Source organism: Neofelis nebulosa, chromosome 6 (assembly GCF_028018385.1).
Source record: "Neofelis nebulosa isolate mNeoNeb1 chromosome 6, mNeoNeb1.pri, whole genome shotgun sequence".
In the NCBI taxonomy this organism is placed as follows: domain Eukaryota; kingdom Metazoa; phylum Chordata; class Mammalia; order Carnivora; family Felidae; genus Neofelis; species Neofelis nebulosa.
Genome location: NC_080787.1, coordinates 54,103,385 through 54,124,445, shown reverse-complemented (window position 1 = coordinate 54,124,445; position 21,061 = coordinate 54,103,385). Strand labels below are relative to the sequence as shown.

General features: G+C 41.3%; 1 protein-coding gene across 3 annotated transcripts in view; it reads left to right on the top strand.

The window, feature by feature from the left end:
• Positions 1-21,061, top strand: part of GCM1 (glial cells missing transcription factor 1) — a 50,524-nt gene that overhangs the window by 9,567 nt on the left and 19,896 nt on the right. The window contains exon 1 of one of the 3 annotated variants that reach the window (XM_058734263.1): positions 18,493-18,920. The exons of the other annotated variants lie outside the window; for them this stretch is intronic. The gene's annotated coding sequence lies outside the window, so the exon portion shown is untranslated. Of the gene's footprint in view, positions 1-18,492; positions 18,921-21,061 lie in introns of those variants that run through there. 3 annotated transcript variants of the gene reach the window in all.

Here is a 21,061-nt window from a genome sequence, read left to right as displayed (position 1 = left end):
TAAGAATAAGAGACTGGGGAGAAAAGGTGGAAAAATCAGCAAAAAAAACCCTAAGAAAGACAGAGAAGTCAGATAATGGTGACGCAGGAGACAATGAAGAACATGTCATCAAGAAGCCAGTCACCAACTGTGTCAAGTGCTTTCTGTAGGTAAAGTTAAGACGAGGACAGAGTCGACCAAGTTGGATTTAGGTGATGTGCAGATCAGGAGGAGTTTCTTTGGAATGGTCTGAACAAAAGCCTGATAGCAGTGTGTTTAACGAAGAAAGGTGGGGAAGGCTTTGGAGACAGTATCCTCGAGCGTGGAAAACTCCAAAAATTTTACTGGAAAAGGAAGGAGAGAGATGAGGCCATAAGCTGATAGGTAATTGGGGCTAAAAGAGAGACTATAAATAATGTTGGGACAAATAAGAGCAGGTTTGTGTGTTCATGAGAGTCACACAGGAGAGAAGGAAACTTGATGATGTGGACAAAGAGGTGGAAAATTGCTGGAGTCCTGTTCCCATAGAGATGAGAGAGGATTCCAATCGGAGGCACAGGCAGGGTTGCCCCTAAAAGCCTGGGCAGTTCCTCTATAGTAACACGCAGGAAAGCCAACTATCAGGGTGTGGCTGTTGGCGAGGGTGTCTGGGAAGCTCTCTTCCAGCTGCTTCATTTCCTCTGTGAAGTGGGAAGCACGCCCATCGGCAGAGTGGGGACGTTGGAGGTGTGCGGAGTGAGTTGAAAGTATAAAATAGATGACTAGGAGAGGGTGTGAGAGTGAACACACGGCGACATAAAAGATGATTGAGGGTCCTCTGGGTATTTGTGGACACGGGTTTAAATTGAGAGCGGTTAGCACGGTGGTATGTTTTCTTTGACCACGTTCTGTGGCTATGGGCCAGGACTAGGGTAAGTGGAGAGTGGAATGACCCAGACCTACAAACGTTGAGGGTGTATTCAACGGAGTGGTCTTTTTTTTTTTTTTTTTAATGTTTATTTATTTTTGAGAGAGAGACAGAGAGAGGCAGAGTGCAAGCAGGGGAGGAGCAGAGAGAGAGGGAGACACAGAATCCGAAGCAGGCTCCAGGCTCTGTGCTGACAGCTCAGAGCCTGACTCAGGGCTCAAACTCACGAACCTGTGAGATCATGACCTGAGCCGAAATCGGCCGCTTAACTGACTGAGCCACCCATGTGCCGTGGGAGCAGTCTTAATGATTGGTCATAGAGATAACTCGTTCCAAGAACTGTTTGCTGAATGCTCACTGCCATTCCAGCGGCAATGGAATCAACATGCTCTTTCAGCTCAGCTGCCTCTGGGATGACCCTGTTTGCTCTCGTACTGCTCCCTCCGGCAACCCAGGCTGAGGCTCCAGATAACACAGGGCTGCTACCTCCTGGCCTGTTGCTGCTACTGCAAACATACCAGGCCCACCTCTACTGTTTTCTCACCGACCTAATTTGGTGACTGGGAAAAACAAAGACCTGGCCAAAAGCTAGTCCCAGGAGGCCACCACCTTAGCCTTTCCCCACCCTTCAATTTTCCATTCTCATGCTCGGTAGCAAGCAAAGTAATTCCTGCTAAGGGGCTCTCCTTCCCTGGGAAGATTTCCATTTTAGCAGACAACTTTGAATATCAAAAAGCCCTCAAGAACCAAGGAAATGAAAAAGTCATTGAATTTCAAGTGTCCTATGGGAAACCAATGGAGGAAATATTTTAGATTGCAAGGGTCTGCAGTGTGACCATTCCCGCCCCCCACAAACACACACATACTACCTTGCAGATGAGGCACTACACTCAGAATAGTCTTGAGCATGAGTTGTTTTTTGTTTTTTGCTTGTTTGTTTGTTTATTTTTCAGAGACAGAGAGAGAGTGCACATGCATGCATGCATGGGATTCTCTTTCCCAGAATTCTCTGTTCATGATTATGGTCTCTGCTCATAATTATGGCCTTCTAGATACCTGCCCTGATGGGCTTTTCTTCATTGCTCTCCTGGAACCCTTTCTCATCCAATTTTCCCTGTTGGGGGGGGGGGAGTGTGGGAGTGTGGGGGTGGGTGGGAAGCATATCCTTCAGTAGCTTCCAGTGCACAGGAAGCAAAATCTTAATCGCAAGGAGGCTTCCTGCTGCCAGGGCAGAGCGCCCAATGCAGGGCTCCATCCCATGAACTGTGAGATCATGACCTGAGGGGAAATCAAGTCGGACAGTTAACCAACTGAGCCACCCAGTCGTCCCAAGTTTTATTTTAAGGTTTTTCAATCAGAATTTATATTAGATGTTTACTGATGGGGCGCCTGGATGGCTCAGTCGGTTAAGCTTCCAACTTCAGCTCAGGTCAAGGTCTCATGGTTTGTGAGTTTGAGCCCCGCCTCTGGCTCTGTGCTGACAGCTCAGAGCCTGGGGCCTGCTTCAGATTCTTTGTCTCCCTCTCTCTCTGCCCCTCCCCCACTTGTGTTCTGTCTCTCTCTGTGTCTCAAAAATAAATAAATGTAAAAAAAAAAAAATTAGGTGTTCACTAAGACACCATGATGCCCTAGGTCTCAAATAACATACTCATCACCCAGTGGTTTGGTTTAAAAAGCCTTGAATATTCTCCACTCTTCACACATATTGCCTGTCTTGATTTAAAATTTTTACAGTTAGTCTTTTTAGTATAATAGCACTGAAACCCTTTAAAAATTAAATAAATTATCTGACAGGAGTGGACAACATATCAAGCTTTATTTTATGGCTACATCAGATTAATTACCAGAAGGAATGGAGCTGCAAGTGGGCAAGCATTTTTCAGTTAATTTTAATATTTATAAAAATAATAACTGAATATAAGTTCAAATAGTTAAAAAGGTTTATGATGAAAAACTCTAGCTGTTCTGCCTTTTCTTACCTCCTACCCTTGTACTCATGGAAAATTACCCGTATCCTTTTTTTGGCAATTTTTCTTAGCATTCATCTCCATGTTTCTGAACAATATGTTTATATTGTGTTTCTCAATTTATCAGTTTTAGATTTTACTGATTAATTTCCCTCTCCTCAGATAATTATACAAAGATTTTTGGCTAGTCAATCGTAGGCATTTACATTTCCTTGACAAGCCACTATTCATTGCTGAGGTACAATCCTTTGTTTTTCCTGGAATTAATAATTATCTTATTTTTTATTTGCCTCATTTTCCATGTTCCCCGAGTTAATTTACTTTATTGAATCTTTGCCACACACTAACTGGTAATATTTTCCATCCTTGCAAAGGCACTGTTTCTCGTTTTTTCCTGTAGACCTCTGTATTAGTTAGCATGTTCCAGAGAAACAGAATATATCCATATATCCATATATATATATATATATATATATATATATATACATATATATACATATATATGTACATATACATATATCCATATATATCCATATATGTATATGTATATACATATATATATATGTATATGTATGTATATATATATATGGAGAGAGAGATTTCATTTTTAGGAATTGGCTCACATGATTTCTGGGGACTGGCAAATCCAAATCTGTAGGGTAGCCTGGTAGGCCAGACTTAGAGAAGGGTTGATATTGCAGCACAAGTCTGAAGGCAGTCTAGATATAGAATTCCCTCTTGCTCAGAGGACATCATTCTTTTTTCTCTTAAGGCCTACAATGGATTGAATGAGACCCACCTATACTATATAGGGTAATCTGCTTGACTCAAACTCTATTGATTTAAACATTAATCTCATCGAAAAAGTACTTTCTCAGCAAAATCTAGATTGGTTTTTAACCAAATATCCAGGATCTTGGACTAACCAAGTTGACGCATTGAAATTAACCATCACCAAACAAAAAATAAAATTTAACTATCACATTCTCTTTCCCAGAATCCTCTGTTCATGATTATGGTCTCTGCTCATAATTATGGCCTTCTAGATACCTGCCCTGATGGGCTTTTCTTCATTGCTCTCCTGGAACCCTTTCTCATCCAATTTTCCCTGTTGGGGGGTGGGGGGAGTGTGGGAGTGTGGGGGTGGGTGGGAAGCATATCCTTCAGTAGCTTCCAGTGCACAGGAAGCAAAATCTTAAAGTCTTTGAATATTTAACATTTTTATTCTTCCCTCACATTTGAATGATATAGCTCACTCTAGAATTCTGGGCTGAAGATACTTTTCTCTTGGAATTTTGGCGGCATCATCACTCCATCATCTGCTGGTTTGGAAGAGTTGGTACTTTTGAAAAATCCAGTAAAATTCTGATTTGCCTGCTTTTTCTCTCTGGAAGTGTAAGAATTCTTTCTCTTGACTCCCAGTGTCCTGAGATTTTGCAGTGATATGTCAGGGTAGGTCTTACTTACCACGTTGAGCATTCAGTACAACTTTCAGTCTGGAGTCTCATGCCCTTCAATTCTGGCTGGGAAAATTTCTTGTATCGCTTTGTTATTTTCCTCTTTCAATTATTTATCTTTTTGGTAGCTTTCAATTTTAGTTGGGTGGATTTTCTAATCTGATCCTCTAAACTTGTTTCCTACTTTTGTTCTCTTTCACTTTTTTTTTTTTGAGAGAGAGAGAGAGAGAGAGAGTGTGTGTGTGTGTGTGTGTGTGTGTGTGTGAGTGTGAGAATGCGCACACTCATGAGCAGGGGAGGGGCAGAGTCAGAGGGGGACAGAGAATCAGAGAATCCTAAGCAGGCTCTGTACTGTCAGCCCAAAGCCCGATATGGGGCTTGAAGCCACTAATTATGAGATCATGACCTGAGCCAAAGTCAGATGCTCAACTGGCTGAGCCACCCAGATGCCCCTGTTCTCTTTCATTTTTTTTTTTTTTTGTTGTTGTTGTTTGGTTGGTTTTTGTTTTTGTTTTAAGTTTTATTTTTTATTTTTTTAAATTTACATCCAAATTAGTTAGCATATAGTGCAACAATGATTTCAGGAGTAGATTCCTTAGTGCCCCTTACCCATTTAGCCCATCCCCCCCTCCCACAACCCCTCCCATAACCCTCACTTTGTTCTCCATATTTATGAGTCTCTTCTGTTTTGTCACCCTCCCTGTTTTTATATTATTTTTGTTTCCCTTCCCTTATATTCATCTGTTTTGTCTCAAAGTCCTCATCTGAGTGAAGTCATATGATTTTTGTCTTTCTCTGACTAATTTCACTTAGCATAATACCCTCCAGTTCCATCCACATAGTTGCAAATGGCAAGATTTCACTCTTTTTAGTTGCTGAGTAATATTCCATTGTGTATATATATATATATATATATATATATATATACCACATCTTCTTTATCTATTCATCCATCCATGGACATTTGCACTCTTTCCATACTTTAGTTATTATTGATAGTGCTGCTATAAACATGGGGGTACACGTGTCCCTTTGAAACAGCACACCTGTATCCCGTGGGTAAATGCCTAGTAGTGCAATTGCTGGGTTGTAGGGTAGTTCTATTTTTAGTTTTTTGAGGAAACTCCAACTGTTTTCCAGAGTGGCTGCACCAGCTTGCATTCCCACCAACAATGCAAAAGAGATCCTCGTTCTCTGCATCCTTGCCAACATCTGTTGTTGCCTGAGTTGTTAATGTTAGCCATTCTGACAGGTGTGAGGTGGTATCTCACTGTAGTTTTCATTTATATTTCCCTGATGATGAGTGATGTTGAGCATTTTTTCATGTGTTGATTGGCCATCTGGACGTCTTCTTTGGAGAAGTGTCAATTCATGTATTTTGCCCATCTCTTCACTGGATTATTTGTTTTTTGGGTGTTGAGTTTGATAAGTTCTTTATAGATTTTGGATACTAACCCTTTATCTGATATGTCATTTGTAAATATCTTCTCCGCTCTTTCACTTTTGATTTAACTTTCTGGTTGTTAGTAGGTTTCCCTGATTTCCATTTCCTAACTTTTTATGATTTTTTTTCAGTTTGACTGTTGTATTTATGATTTCCCAGAGTCCTTTCTTACTTTTTGAATTTTTTTTTTTTTTCCTATAACATCTTGGTTGTCCCATCCTCAGGGTCTTTAATGGCATGGCTTCAACATCTTCCTGTACTCTCCTTCCTCCAAGGCTTGGTTAGTTGGTTAGTTTTAAATCTCTTTCATGTTACAGGCTTTTTCCAAATCTGTAGTCACCCTTGACTGTTTGTTCATATTTAAGAGTGAGATCACTTTTCTAAAAGCTGATGTGTAGCTTTATATGTGTAGGTTAAACTTGTGGACTGGTGGATTCTCTTTTAGGGGACTGGTTATTGAGCTGTCCTTTTTGTTATAGAACCCTAAACTGTTTGCAGTTCATTTTTCTAAGACTGCTCAATTTCTGTAGAAAAGAAGGGTCCTCTATTTCCTACAGCCAGCGTGGTGTCCAAGCATAGGCTCCATTGCTGATCTTCTGACAGCAGGGTTGGGAAAAAGGCTAAGGTCCCCACAGTTAATTTGTAGACTTTCATTTAATTAAGCTAATTTCAGCCTGGTTCTCATTTCCACCTTACCTTATTGTGTCCCCAGATGGCATATGTCTCCAAATCCAAACCCTTGGTTGTTCAGTTTCCCAGGAGAACAAACCTCAGCTCTCCTGCTTGCTGGGGAGGCATTATTATCTCATGAGCAGAATAAGGAAAACAACCCAACTGCTCAGTCCTCCCACCAGTGCTTTTGCCTCACTCAAGCCTGTCCTTCCTCAGTCCCTGGGGTCACCAGGCACTCAGCCTGTGAGCCAGTGGCTTTCTTTTTTCGTCTACATCCACCTCCATTTAAGTTGGAGCATTCTCCCCTTCCTAAGTTGGTTCCCCTGATGTCTAATTTGTCTTTCCAAAAAATCATTGAAATCTCTCTTCTACTGTGGCCTCCTTGCCTGTTTGTTGTGGTTGTTAATTTTTAGCCTAATATCATTTAAAGTTCCTTTACAGTTACTCTAGCAATGGGTTTGGGAAAGGAGGGGAAATAAATGTCTAGAGACAATCTGCCATTATTAGCTAGAAGTTTCAAATAGGCAAGTTTTGATGAGGAGATGGGAAAAGTGCAGAAGATGGGGCATTATCCAGAAAAGGGGCTCAGTATGCATGGTAGGGCTGGGTAGACAGGCATCTTGAAGGCACCAGATCCCTGGGTAAAGCTGAGAAAGGTACAATCCATGGGTTTGCAAGGAGTCTGGAGCACTCAATGGGCAGTTAATCTGACCACTTCATAGCTTTGCTCTAAGTACTCCTAACTTGTGCCAACCATCAACTTAATCCAACCATCATACACTTAATCAACTTTATACCTACTTTTTCTAAACTAAGCATGAGGATCAAAGAGTAATGTTCCTCCTACTCAACCTGTATAACCTTACACTCCCCTGTCATTTTTTGCTGATTTTCTCTCACTGTTGCAGAGTCTTTAACAGAACTTGAGATGATTTCATTAACTAAATATATACATTAATAGGTGCTTTCACATAGACACACCAGATTTAAAAAAAAAAAAAAAGAGCTCACTGTCATGGAAAACTGTCAAATTAAATCACCAGATTAGAAGGATCTTTTTTTTTTTTTTTTTTTTTTTTAGTGCTTGTTTTTTTGACACAGAGAGCCCCAGCAGGGGGGGGGCTGAGAGAGGAGGACAGAGGATCCGAAGTGGGCTCGAAGGAGCCTGAAGCAGGGCTTGAACTCATGAACCCCAAGATCACAGCTTGAGCCACAGTTAGATGCCCAACCAACTGAGCCACCCAGGTGCCCCAAGATTAGAATGATCTTAAGATGTTGTCCAGCTTGTATTTCTTTGCTTCAGGGTGAAGTGAAATCATACTTAGGACATGACTTCAAATCCTCATTCACAGCTACTGACAGGGGTGAGGGACACAGCTGGAGTTCTTGTGAGACCTCAATGGTGTCCCCTTCCCCATGTTGCTGGTGATGAGCTAATGGCTGAGACTCTCAGCTTCTTCATCTATGAAATTGCACAAATAACTCACCCTGACTATCTTGTAAGATTCTCGTAAAATCAAGTGTGATCATTCAGATCAAAATGTTTCCCTAATTGTACACTACATTGATATATTCAAAGATAAAGTTAATGGAATTTTTCAGGAATTTTGCTACATTTTCTGTGGAATGTGAAACTAAATGCAGTACATTCCATGATCTTATGACACAATTTAGTAACAGTTCTTTAGAGAAGGGGAAAAACAACAAAGACAAAAATCTGTTTTTCGGGTTTTTGTTTTAGTACTAGAATTTACATCTCAAGTCTGAACTCCGTGCATACTTCTCTGAGCCATGTCTTCTGCTCGTTTCCTTTCTTTTTTATCTGTGTTGAGTTTCTCCAATCTTTATTTATTCTTTAAAGTTTATTTATGTATTTTGAGAGAGACAACCATTGGGGAGAGGCAGTGGGAGAGAGGGAGATAGAATCCCAAGCAGGCTCCACACCATCAGCACAGAGTCAGATGTGGGCTCGAATTCACAAACTGTGAGATATGACCTGAACTGAAGTCGGACGCTTACCCAACTGAGCCACCCAGGCACCCCAAGTTTAAACAAAGGCTTGGAAAGCTTAAATGTACTGGAAATAACCCAAATGTCCATCTTTAGATAAATGTATAAACACAATGTGGTGCATGCATACAATAGGATAGGATTCAGCCTTAAAAAGGAAGGAAATTCTGTCACTTGCTACAACTTGAACCCAGAGGACATTATGTGAAGTGAAATAAGCCAGTCACAAAAGGACAAATACTGTATGATTCCACTGATATAAGGTACTTAGAGTTGTCAAATTTATAGAGACAGAGGTAGAATGGTGGTTGCCAGGGCAGAAAGGAGAGTTCTTATTTAATGGGTATATTTTCAGGTTTGCAAGATGTAGAGTTTTAGAGATGGATGTTGGTGTGGTTGCACAACAGTGTGAATGTATTTAGTGCCACTGAACTTTACTTCAAAATGGTTAATGGGGTGCCTGGGTGACTCAGTTAGTTGGGCATCCAACTTTAGATTTCAGTTCAGGTCATGATCTCACAGGTTGTGGGATCGAGCCCCGAGCTGGGCTTTGTGCTGGTTGTGGAACCTGCTTGGGATTCTCTCTCTCTCTCTTTCTCTCTCTCTCTCTCTCTCTCTGCCCACCCCCCCCCCCACTTGTGCTCTCTTTCTCTCTCTCGAAATAAATAAACTTAAAAAATAGTTAAACCTGGGGCGCCTGGGTGGCTCAGTTGGTTAAGTGGCCAACTTCAGCTCAGGTCATAATCTCATGGTTTGTAGGTTCGAGCCCCACGTCAGGCTCTGTGCTGACAGCTCAGATCCTGGAGCCTGCTTCAGATTCTGTGGCTCCCTCTTCTCTGCCTCTCCCCTGCTCATGCTGTATCTCTCTCTCTCTCTCTCTCTCTCTCTCTCTCAAAAAGAAATAAGCCTTAAAAATTTGTTAAAACAGTAAATTTCATGTTATTTTTTACCACAATTAAAAAAATAAGAAACATAAAGCAGCTTAAGTACATGATAGATGTGTAAGTCCAGTAGCATTCCCAGAAAAATCAGGTGTGCATGCTTCTCTAGAATCTTACGTGTCTGCAGCACAACAGTAGGCATTCATTGCACTTGTGGGGCCTGTCGAATTGCATTTGGTCTCCACATATCAACTTTTTAAGTGATTTCCATGAATTGTTCTCAAGGCCAGGTTTTCTGGATAAAGGTTGAAGAAATTACAAGAAAGGTGACTGAAATACGTTTCCATAAATACCAAGTTCCAAATATTACTCTAGAGAAAGAGGAAGAATTACAGGAACTATAGTTTCAAAAGGAGAGTCCATTTCAGCTGAGTTGTTTGTATTCCTACCTTCCAAATGACTGGAATTTTTGGTAAATGACAGCACTAGCAGGGACCTTGGGCAATCGGCTTGTCCGGACCATGCCTTCAGGCAAATAAGATATCATCATTCCATTTCGCAGATGAGGCAATCCTGGTGCTTAGAGAGGTAGAGAACCTCGTCTCAAGTCACACAATAAGTGAAGGAGTTGGCGTCCAGAACTTGGGGCTCCTGCCCACCAGGACCTGGGCTTATTTCTGCTATGTCATACTCTGTTTTCCATAAGTCCCAAGATCTCGTTTCTCTAGCACATTCTAGAGTTCATGTATTAGCCATCCTAATTATTGTGTAAAAAAGAAATCTTTGAGTGTGCCCCCAGGCTAGTGCTCTGGGAAAAAGCGGGTGGTTAAAAAGCTTCTCAGAGTTGGTGTGATGGATATCTGGAATTGAGTCCAAGACTCAGACTCTAGAGACAGGAATCCATGTGATGGTGGATGAATTGGTTGACCTCTCTGACTCTCAGATTCCTCCTCTGTTTAAAAACATGCCCAATTCCAAGAGTTCTTGTGAGTCAAATGAGATTTGTTTGTGAAGGTATTTTGTACAGTATAAAGAAAATGGTGTTTTTATAAGTGTGGGCCACAGAGTCTTGGGGGTCGCCCAGACCCTTTCAGGAGGTTTACAACGTTAAAACTGTTTTCATGGATATACTAAGATGTTATTTACTTTTCTTCACTATAAATCTCTTATACATATTCAGTGAGGTTCCCAGAGCCTACATGACATTCACATGCACTGTAATAGATGGAACACAGAAGCAGGTATGAGATGTCCCACTGCACTCTATTAGGTTAGATATTAAAGATTGGCAAAAAATGTTACAGTAACTCATTCTATGAATTTTTGTTTTGAAGACCCAGTTATTTTTTACAGAAGTGCTATTTGTGTTAAAATGTACTGGGTTATTACTATTATTTTACACCAATTAATAAATATTTCAAATTTGTTTCAGCTCTGACTTCTAATCTGGTAAATATTGACGGATGTAACCACATAAAGCTTTTTGAGATTCTCATTCTTTCTTTTTTTTAAATTTTTTTATTGTTTATTTAGTTTTGAGAGAGAGACAGTGTAAGCAGGGGAGGCACAGAGAGACAGAGGGAGACACAGAATCCAAAGACACAGGCTCCAGGCTCTGAGCTGTCAACACAGAACCCAGCACGGGACTTGAGCCCATGAATTGTGAGATCATGACCTGAGCCGAAGTCGGACATTTAACCGACTGAGCCACCCAGGCACTCCTCCCATTATTTCTTAAGAGTGTAAAAATATTTGAGCATTGCTGCCATAAAGTACTGTACAAATAGTAGATATTTTTACTTGTATCACCAACTTAAAAATATATATATATCATGGGGCTTCTGGGTGGTTGAGTCAGTTGAGCGTCCACCTTCGGCTCAGGTCATGATCTCACAGTTCGTGAGTTCGAGCCCCACATCAGGCTCTGGGTGGACAAGCTCAGAGCCTGGAGCCTGCTTCGGATTCTGTGTCTCCCTTTCTGTCTGCCCTCCCCTGCTCATGCTCTGTCTCTCTCACTCTCGAAAATAAAAAATAAAAATTTAAAAAAAAATATATATATACATATATATATTATATATATATGTATATATATATCTCATGATAGAAAAGGATGCACATTTCTTACAGAAAATTTTTTTTCTGTAAGTTTTTTTTTTTTAATTTATTTTAGTAATCTCTACACCCAACCTGGGGCTCAAAATAACAACCCTGAGATTAAGAATCACATGCACCTTCGACTGAGCCAGCGGGGTACCCCTCTTATGGAAAATTTAGAAAATTACAGGTAAATATAAAAAAGGAAATAAACATTACCAATAATCCCGTTATTGGTTACCATTTTTGTTGTGTTTTTTCTCAGTATTCTTTTATTCTTTTATTTATATTTTTTAATGAAGGTGTCATTACCACACTATGTTACGTTATTTTCAGGTGTCCCATCAGTATTCTTTCATTACAAATATCTAAGCTGTGATTTTGCCAGGCTTCAGAGTTTTGGGTGGCATCAATTAAGGGTGTCATGTGCTGGCCTGTGGCCTGCAGGATCCCAGCTCCGCACAGTTCTCTCTGGGATTGTGTTTTCTCGTGTGTGCTCATCACTGAGTCTCTTGAGTTACCACATTCATCCACCACTCTCCCTCTCCTGCTCTGCCCTGTTTGGGGACAGTAGCTGCTAGAGCCTCCCTCCACAGCCTACCAGAGAAGGATACCCCAGTTGCTCTGTCCTGCATCTCCGAAAGGGCACACTCGTTCCCTCCACTGCGGGTGAGCAGGAACCCTCAGGCTGCAGAAGCGGTGGGTGCTGGGTGTGTTGGAACCAGCCCTGGGGGCAGAAGAGCCTTGCTGTGGGCAGGACCTCCCTCCTGGGATGTTTTGTCTTATGGACGTTGTCAGTGGGCCATTGTACTAAAAGCGGCTCTTTCTCCTTACCCTCTCCCAGCCCCCCTCCCTTCCTGCCATCTTTCTAGTCCTGAAATAGGAACCCACCACGGGCTAGAGATGTGGCAGTTTACACTCTGAGTGCTGAATATCACCAGAAGCCACTCTCCTCCAGATGACCAAGGTTTAGTACTTTAGGACTTAGTACTTTACAGTAGCAGTCGTCAAACTTTTGGGTCTGTTTTTACTCTTCAAAATTAATAAGAACCTTCAACAACTTTTGATTATGTGGTTCTATCTACCCATATTTACCATGTTAGATATCAGAACTGAAAACAGTTTGAAATATTTATTAATTCATCTCAAATAACAGTAACAACTTGTTACATTTTAATATAGATAATATTTTATGTTGACATTTATGAAAAATAACCGTAAAACCATGTTTTTATGAAAACAACCATAAAAATTTTAGTTTTTATGAAATACAGTTTGGGTATCTCACTCCTTCCTGGAAATGGTAAAATCCTATTCCTGCTTTAGCTATTCTATGATTCTTTTTTTTTTTTAATCTGTGACTCTTAAATTTTAAAAAGTTGGTGTTGATTTCCTAATTAGCAAAATTATTCAAGAAACAATAGTTTTCTCAATTCTGCTTTTACTCACATTGTTATCAAGCTGTAGGACATCCCATTTCTTGCTTTTTAGTACAAAAGGACAACAAAATATTATAGGAAACTGGAAACAACCCACAATTTTTTTTTAATGTTTATTTGTTTTTGAGAGAGAATGGGAAGGGACAGAGACAGATGGAGACAGGATCCAGAGCAGGCTCTTCACTGACAGAAGAAGGCCTGATGTGGGGCTTGAACTGACAAATCGTGAGATTGTGACCTTAGCTGAGGTTGAATGCTTAACTGACTGAGCCACCCAGGCACCCCCACTATTATTTTTTTAATGTTTATTTATTTTGAGAGAGAGAGCACACACTCGTGTGCACACCGGAAAGAGTTGCAGAGAGGGAGAGATAGAGAGAATCCCAAGCAGGCTCCATCCACACCATCAGCCCAGAGCCCAACACGGGGCTTGGTCTCATGAACTGTGAAACCATGACCTGAGCCAAAATCAAGAGTCAGACGCTTAACCAAGACTGAGCCACCCAGGTGTCCCAACAGTCCACTGTTATGAATTTGAAAGCTTGTTTGTTTTTTGGTTTTTTCTTTTGTAAGGGGTTGACACTTGGGTTCATGGTTGTGATTTTGATATTACATACATATCTATCCGTCATAGTTTCTATAAGTGAAACAGTTCTTAAGTCTTAGTGAATATTTTATCTTTCTTTTTCTTTTTTTTTTTTTTTAAGTAAGCGTTGTGCCCAATGTGGGGCTCGAACTCACAACCCTGAGATCGAGTCACATGCTCAACCGACTAAGCCAGCTAGGTACCCCTTAAAGTAAATATATTTTTTAAAAATTTTTAATGTTTATATTTTTGAGAGAGAGAGAGAGAGAGAGAGAGAGAGACAGAGTGTGAGCAGAGGAGGGGCAGAGAGAGGGAGACATAGAATCTGAAGCAGACTCCAGGCTCTGAGCTGCCAGCACAGAGCCTGATGCGGGGCTTGAACTTGTGAACCGTGAGAACATGACCTGAGCCAAAGTCAGTCACTAACCAACTGAGCACCTAGATGCTTCTAAAGTAAATATTTTTAAATTTCACAATAGTTTCCAGAGAACACCATGGCATCCAGGGGCTTCCCTACCTGAACCACCAATTAGAGATCTCAATGGTCAGCCAAGTCTGTCTTGTCTGCCCAGAGACTGAAAAAAAGAACCCTAAGTCAGCCTCCTGTTTCTCACAACAGATGCAGCTCAGAATCCAAAGATGATGCAGGGTGGTTTTATAACTGAAGTATATTATACAGAACTTGGAGAGTTCTCCACATGAGAGCCACAAATGACTTAAAATTTGAGAAACCCTGAAGAAAACATCCAAAGTTCAGTTTTGCAAAGCTCTGAGAAGTCCGTTGGTTACCTGCTCTAAGAACTACACATGCTGGGGGCTCCTGGGTGACTAAGTTGGTTAAGAGTCCGACTTCAGCTCAGGTCATGATCTTGCAGTTCCTGGGTTCAAGCTGTCAAGGCTCTGACAGCTCAGAGCCTGCAGCCTGCTTTGGATTCTGTGTGTGTGTCTTTCCTTTGTCCCTCTTCTGCTTGTGCGTGCTCTCTCAGAATAAATAAGTAAACATTTTTTTAAAAAATGCATGTGCTGGTTTAGTGTCTAATTGGGCTGATGATGACAATTCTTTGTGTCCTGCACATTTGACTCAGGTGAGATATTACGAAGCATTTTTCTGACTTTAAGGGGTATCTGATGAGTTCCTTTGGGTGCCCACCTTTCAAAGGATAAATAAAAGGAGAATGATTTATTTTGAAATCTGAGCTAACTTTAGGCTTACCTAGATGGGAGATGTGTGAGGTGATCTTTAACAGGTGCAAATTGAAGATCTACATTGAAAGGAGTGAAAGTGTATGTGGTATTTGTGGATCCTATAATTCCAAATAAGAGAAATGGAGTTGGCCACAGGCTTGCCTGAATGCAGGTCACATTCCTTGCTCTCCCTTTGTCTGTCTTCTTCTGCACAGAGAGAGAAGAGAATCCCAAGCTGGTTCTGCTCTGTTAGCACAGAGCCTGATGTGGGGCTTGATCCCATGAACCGTGAGATCATGACCTGAGTGGAAACCAAGAGTCTCCCCCATGTGTGTGCATCCTTAACCAACTGAGCCACCGAGGCACCCCCATTGCTCAGATTTTGCCATGTGACAGCAGAGATATAGCCATACAGCTCTGAAGCCAGGCTTACAATTTGGCATCTGAAATGAAAGAGCAATCTCTCCACCTCTGACTTGGGAAATTCTAGGGAAGGATAGTGTAGGTCAGACTGGGTCCTGTGCTGGAAGGAACAGAAAACTCTGATGGACAGCCTTTGGGGGAAGAGCAGTTTCCTAAAAAATGGTGAGGTAAGGAGGCAAGGGATAGTTGATACCAGAAAGGGCTTGTGTGTCAAAGAGATTTACTCTACCATGAAGGGAATGCCTTTTAACATCATAGTTTTCTAGTTGATATTTCTCCTTTGACCAAGATCAGATTACTGATGCCAAGAGATTGGCTACTTCATGATATTGTAGAGATTGGGTTACTTAACCCCTCTGTGCCTCAGTTTCTCAGACTAATGTAGCTTAATAATACTGTATTTCATGAGGTCATTGTGAGGACTCAATGTTTAGAACAATGCTGGACATACAACAAGGGTTAAATAGATGGCTTAGTTCATGGTAGAGGGACCAGACAATGGGTGGAGCTAGGGCCTGGAACTTCTATTGAGATAAGGTAGGCACTGGGAGGATTGACAGAGTTGTAGATACTGGAAAAGTTCATTCATCTAGTACAGCAAGGTGTCTGAAGGCTATGAATTGGAAACCACAGGTGGTATTCTAGGCAAGCAACTAGACCTTGAGGGTCTACTTTGAGGGTCTGGCATACTTGTCCTAAAGCAGAGGCAGTACAATACCGCTCTCTCCCTGGCCCTTTTTAAACATTTGGAAATATAGGGGTAGGAGGTTATGGTTGACATTGTGACTTGGATGTGTTTCTGGACTTTAGTGTCTAGGGAAACAGTATTTTTATGGGACAGTCCTATACAGAGAAGAACTATCACTAAAAAATGCCTAAAGCACCCCACCAATGAAAGAAACCAGAATGACCTCAGGAGGCAGGCCCCAGAGTTACCAGGAACGCAAGACAGAGGTACTGAGAAATCCAAGCTTCTGTGGTTGTGATCAGTCACCACGCAATAGGGCCTCTGGGCACCTGACTTTTAGAGCAGGATTCCTGTGTTCTGGAAGGAGACAGAGACTGAAAAGAGCGATGTGGAGCTCTGAGTATATGGGAGCAGAGACAAAGACTCCAAGACTCTGAACAGCACTGGATGGTTCATGTGGGACCGTGGCCAGCGGGTTCATCTAAGTTCTGCCCCACCTCTGCCACCTACATGCTTGTGAGATACCATTTCTGTAAGTCTTGATTAACTCCCCTGTTAAGGGGGTATAATGAGTATAGCATCTACCACATAGGGGTGCTGTAAGGATCAAGTTTTTAGCATGGCACCTGCCAACATTGTAAGAGTTCCACCAAGGGAAGCAGCGATGATTATTGTTGTCATTAATAACAATGACCGAGATCCATTTAGGAGAATCTGGCTAAAAAGGTAGGACGTTGGCCTTAAGAAAGTAGAAGTGTTGTTACCAATCTGGGACATTAGGTCACAGCCCAATCAGAGTGTGGAGACAGCTCCTCGGTTCCTTCCTGTGTCAGAGGAGGGTTGGTTATTGGGAGGAGGATAGATGTGATGTTGAAATGGGGTTCTAGCAGGTCATTGTGTGAGGAGACAGGAAGTGGAAGATACCAACTTCTCCGTAAAGAAACTAGCAGCTTAGCTGGGGGGCCAGGACTAAAACTCATGAAGAGTTCACAGAATAGTATGTACATATACTCTTATAATTCTGCAAAGTAATATCTATGTTTGGTGATGTATGTAGGGGAAAATAAAAGTCTGAAAGGACATGACCAAAATATTAACAGTGGGGATATCTAGGAGATGAGAACATGATGTTTTAAAAAAAGATTATGACTTTATTTTATAATTAGAAAAAGATGTTAGTTATAAGTGATCTAAGACAGCATGTCATTCAGTTAAGAGTTCTGGAACACCATAGAAATGAGAAACCATGTGTTCTAGAATAATATGGGAAGATCCATAAGGAGGTGGCATTTTGGGAGGTTCCTAAGGGATGGATAGGATTTAGACACGGATGGCAGAAGACCTAAGGGAGTAGATTATCATGATTGGTGTGCCAGTTACCAATTTATTTCCTCTTGGGTCTAAAACCCATTCTTGGCCCTGCTTTGTGATTCTGGAACTGAACCATATAGACCTTTCTGTCTTGCCAGCTGGCACAGCAGTAGGCTTTGTCCTGCTACAGCATATTTGGGGATGTTGAAAGAACTCCCTGACCAAGGAGGGACTGCAAAAAGCAGATCAAATTAGTAAGATAAAGCACTAGAAAATGTTTCAGGGTCCCAACCTCCAGGCAGAAGAGAAATTCATTCATGACCTGAAAGACTAGTGAGAAATCTTCTCAACATTGCCAAAGATTGCCAAGCGTCTTCCCAAGGATTTTGCCCTCTGGCCTGCTCATCCCTTCCTCCGCAGTCTGTCTTACATGGCCAGGACCTTCCTGACAGGCACCTACTTCTAATTCTGAGCACACTGCACTTTCCACACCACTTTACCTTTGCCCACAGTATTGCCACTACCTGGAACATACTTTTCCATTCTTTGATGCCTTGACAAATATCTGTTTGTCCTTTAAAAGGCTGATCAGGCATCACAATGGTGGAAGAAGTTTCCCCAGATTATTTTCCCTCCAGCTTCATACCTTCCCCTTTGATCTTCTTTCTAGACTGCCTCTATACCATGTGTTATCTTCGGCTTATTTAGTGTTATTATTCATCTTTTCCTCCATTAAACTTTTTTTTAATGTTTATTCATTTTTGAGACAGAGTGTGAGCAGGAAAGGGTCATGGAGAGAGGGAGACGGATTGTCCAAAGCAGGATCTGAGCTGACAGTACCAAGGCCAACGTGGGGCTTGAGCTAAAGGAACCATGAGATCATGACCTGAGCTGAAGTCTCACGCCCAACCTACTGAGCCACCCAGGTGCCCCTCCACTATTAAACTTCTTCATGGCTTTAATTCTCCCTGAGCCCTGCAGACAGCCTGGGACATAGCAGGTGGGCTGAACTGACTTAGGCTCTGCCCAGATGGCTGAGGATATCTCTAGAAGGGAGAATGGTATTATTTTTTTAAAGTTTTTATTTATTTATTTTGAGAGAAAGCACTAGTGGGGGAGGGGCAGAGCGAGAGAGAATCCCAAGCAGGCTCCGCACTGACAACATGGAGCCCAAGGTGGGGCTCGATCTCACAAACTGTGAGATCATGACCTGAGCTGAAACCAAGAGTCAGATGCTCAACCGACTGAGCCACTGAGTTGCCCCAAGAATGGTATGATTTGAGAGGATTGGAACACTCAGAATTAGCGGGGGCATCATTGGTACGTATAAAATAGCATTTTAGCACTTCTGGCTTAGGAATGTTTGCAATCTAATATCTATCCCAGTAAGTTCCATTTGCATGATATTTTCCTACCTCTGTCCGTCTGTTCTCTCTCATACACAGGCAGGGGTAAGTGGTAGGAGAATTAGAATCTACTGTTAATCCATCTGCTTTGGGCCCAACCTATGAAATTATGAGCAGGAAAACACCTGTACTTCCTCATGAGGCTCTTTTCAATGCCCATTTCAGTTAAAATCCCCTCTTAACATAAAGGAGGGAAGAGTTTAGGGGTGAATTATAGGATATCCATCACAGTTGGACTGGGGACAATTGGACTCGTTAAGTAACTCCCTGGATCTCTCTTCCCTATCTGATGACGCTGAGAGCATCTGGATTTTGATTGGACTGCTGCCAGAGCTCATTAGCATAGCGTACCTTGACCTGGATTAGGGAACAGCAGCTCCTGCGTAGAAAATGACCAGAAGCTGCTGGGACCTGAACCAGAGATGAGATTTTTATGACAGTGTTGGCTGCATCTCCAGAAGAAGTCAGAAGGTAAGGAAGCCACAAATCCTGCGGAGAAGCGAATGTAAGGAATGGGACCATGGGCACCCCATTCCTACTGAATTTCATTTGTTTTACTTCCTTTGGTTCTCTGTAGAAATGATGAAATCTGAATACACATTGGCCCAACTTGTTTTAAAAAAGAAAAAAAAAAGGAAGTCTTTACGATTTATTTTCTTTAATTCTGGAGGAAAACTGAGTTGAGTTGTTTATTTTTGAAAGGCTGCAGTCTTTACTATGTTTTGTTCTTAACTTTCAGGGAAATAGTAAATTAATGTTTGTTCATTTGGCAAAAATTTATATCTGAGAAAATCAAAAGAGCAGTGTAGCTTTCATGCAGCAAGATTTGTTATTCCCCTCCCCTTAATTTATTTGTGTGTGTGTGTGTGTGTGTGTGTGTGTTAATTTATTTATTTATTTTGAGAGAAAGTGAGAGAGAGAAAGGAAGGGGCAAAGAGAGAGGGAGAGATCAAGAGAGAGAGAGAGAAAGAGAGAGAGAAGGGAAGGGGCAGAGGGAGGGAGAGAGAGAATCCTAAGCAGACTGTCAGCATAGAGCCTGACTTGGGGCTCGAACTCATGAACCGTGAGATCATGACCTGAGCCTAAACCAAGAGTCAGGTGCTTAACTAACTGATCCACCCAGGTGCCTCTACCCTCCCCTTAATTTAAAAACAAAAGAATTATGTCTATGTCGCATAGACTGAAAATGCGACAATGCTTTAGAATTTTTGAGATACGAATCTTGTCATTCAAGGTTTTTTTTTTTTTTTAAGATCAATCTATTCCAATTAGCTATAACAAATTTTAGACAATCTGAGTTACTGTTGTTGAAGTTTAAAGAGGTAAGCACATAAAACTGTTGCCATCACATTTACACTTGATCTTTGTGTCTCACAGACTTGTTATTTAAATCTTCTGAATTCAAGTCTGTCTGTGTCAGCATTTCTTCGGTAACTCAATGTTTATTCCCCAAACATAGAATTTGATTTAAAACTCCTGGGGATTTAACCTTACAAAGCAGCGTTTAAAATGAAGGTGATCGGGGCACCTGGGTGGCTTGGTCGGTTAAGCGTCCAACTTCGGCTCAGGTCATGATCTCACGGTCCGTGAGTTCGAGCCCCGCGTCGGGCTCTGTGCTGACCGCTCAGAGCCTGGAGCCTGTTTCAGATCCTGTGTCTTCCTCTCTCTCTGCCCCTCCCCTGTTCATGCTCTGTCTCTCTCTGTCTCAAAAATAAATAAACGTTAAAAAAATTAAAAAAATAAAATAAAATGAAGGTGATGGACTACATGCTCTTTGAGTCTTTGACCACTAGGTTATAGGTGAGTGTGGTAGACGGGATAGGGAGAGAAGAGACCCCTATTAGCTTGTTATGTAATGGTTATATGTTCAGGTCAACAGTCTTCTCTATCCAGATACTTTCCCTCAGCATATCTCAGTGATTGACAAGTATTAGGGTTATATAGTTTTTGTTTGTTTTGGTTTTGGTTTTTTTAGGTCTTTTTTTAAATTTAATTTTATTTTTTAATTTACATCCAAATTAGTTAGCATATAATGAAACAATGATTTCAGGAGTAGATTCCTTAGTGCCCCTTACCCATTTAGCCCATCCCCCCCTCCCACAACCCCTCCAGTAACCCTCAGTTTGTTCTCCATATTTATGAGTCTCTTCTGTTTTGTCCCCCGGGTTATATAGTTAAATAAAGGTACATAACTAAGGAACAGAGCTCATGAACTTCCTAAGGTGGAGACTATTAAACTTTTAGTTCAAGTTTACTATTAAGTTGTTTTATGTAACATCATTATGTCCCTTGCTTTTACAAGGGCACCAGCAGTGGAAGTGTCACACTTGTAAACATGTTTCACTTAGTGTTCTAATAAGCATATTTCATCTGCAAAATGATTAATTTTTCCTCAGAGTAGAACTACCTTCCTTTCTTTTCTTCCTTCCTTCTTTCCTTCCTTCCTCTTTCTTTCTTTTTTTACCTTCCTTCCTTCTTTCCTTCCTTTCTTTTCTTTTCTTTTTTTGTAAATCCTCTTTAACCAATTAGAAACTAGAGCGGTATTTCTAATGGGGGGGAAGAAATGCAGTTTGCACAAACATTTTTGAATGTCTATCATTTACATAAATAAT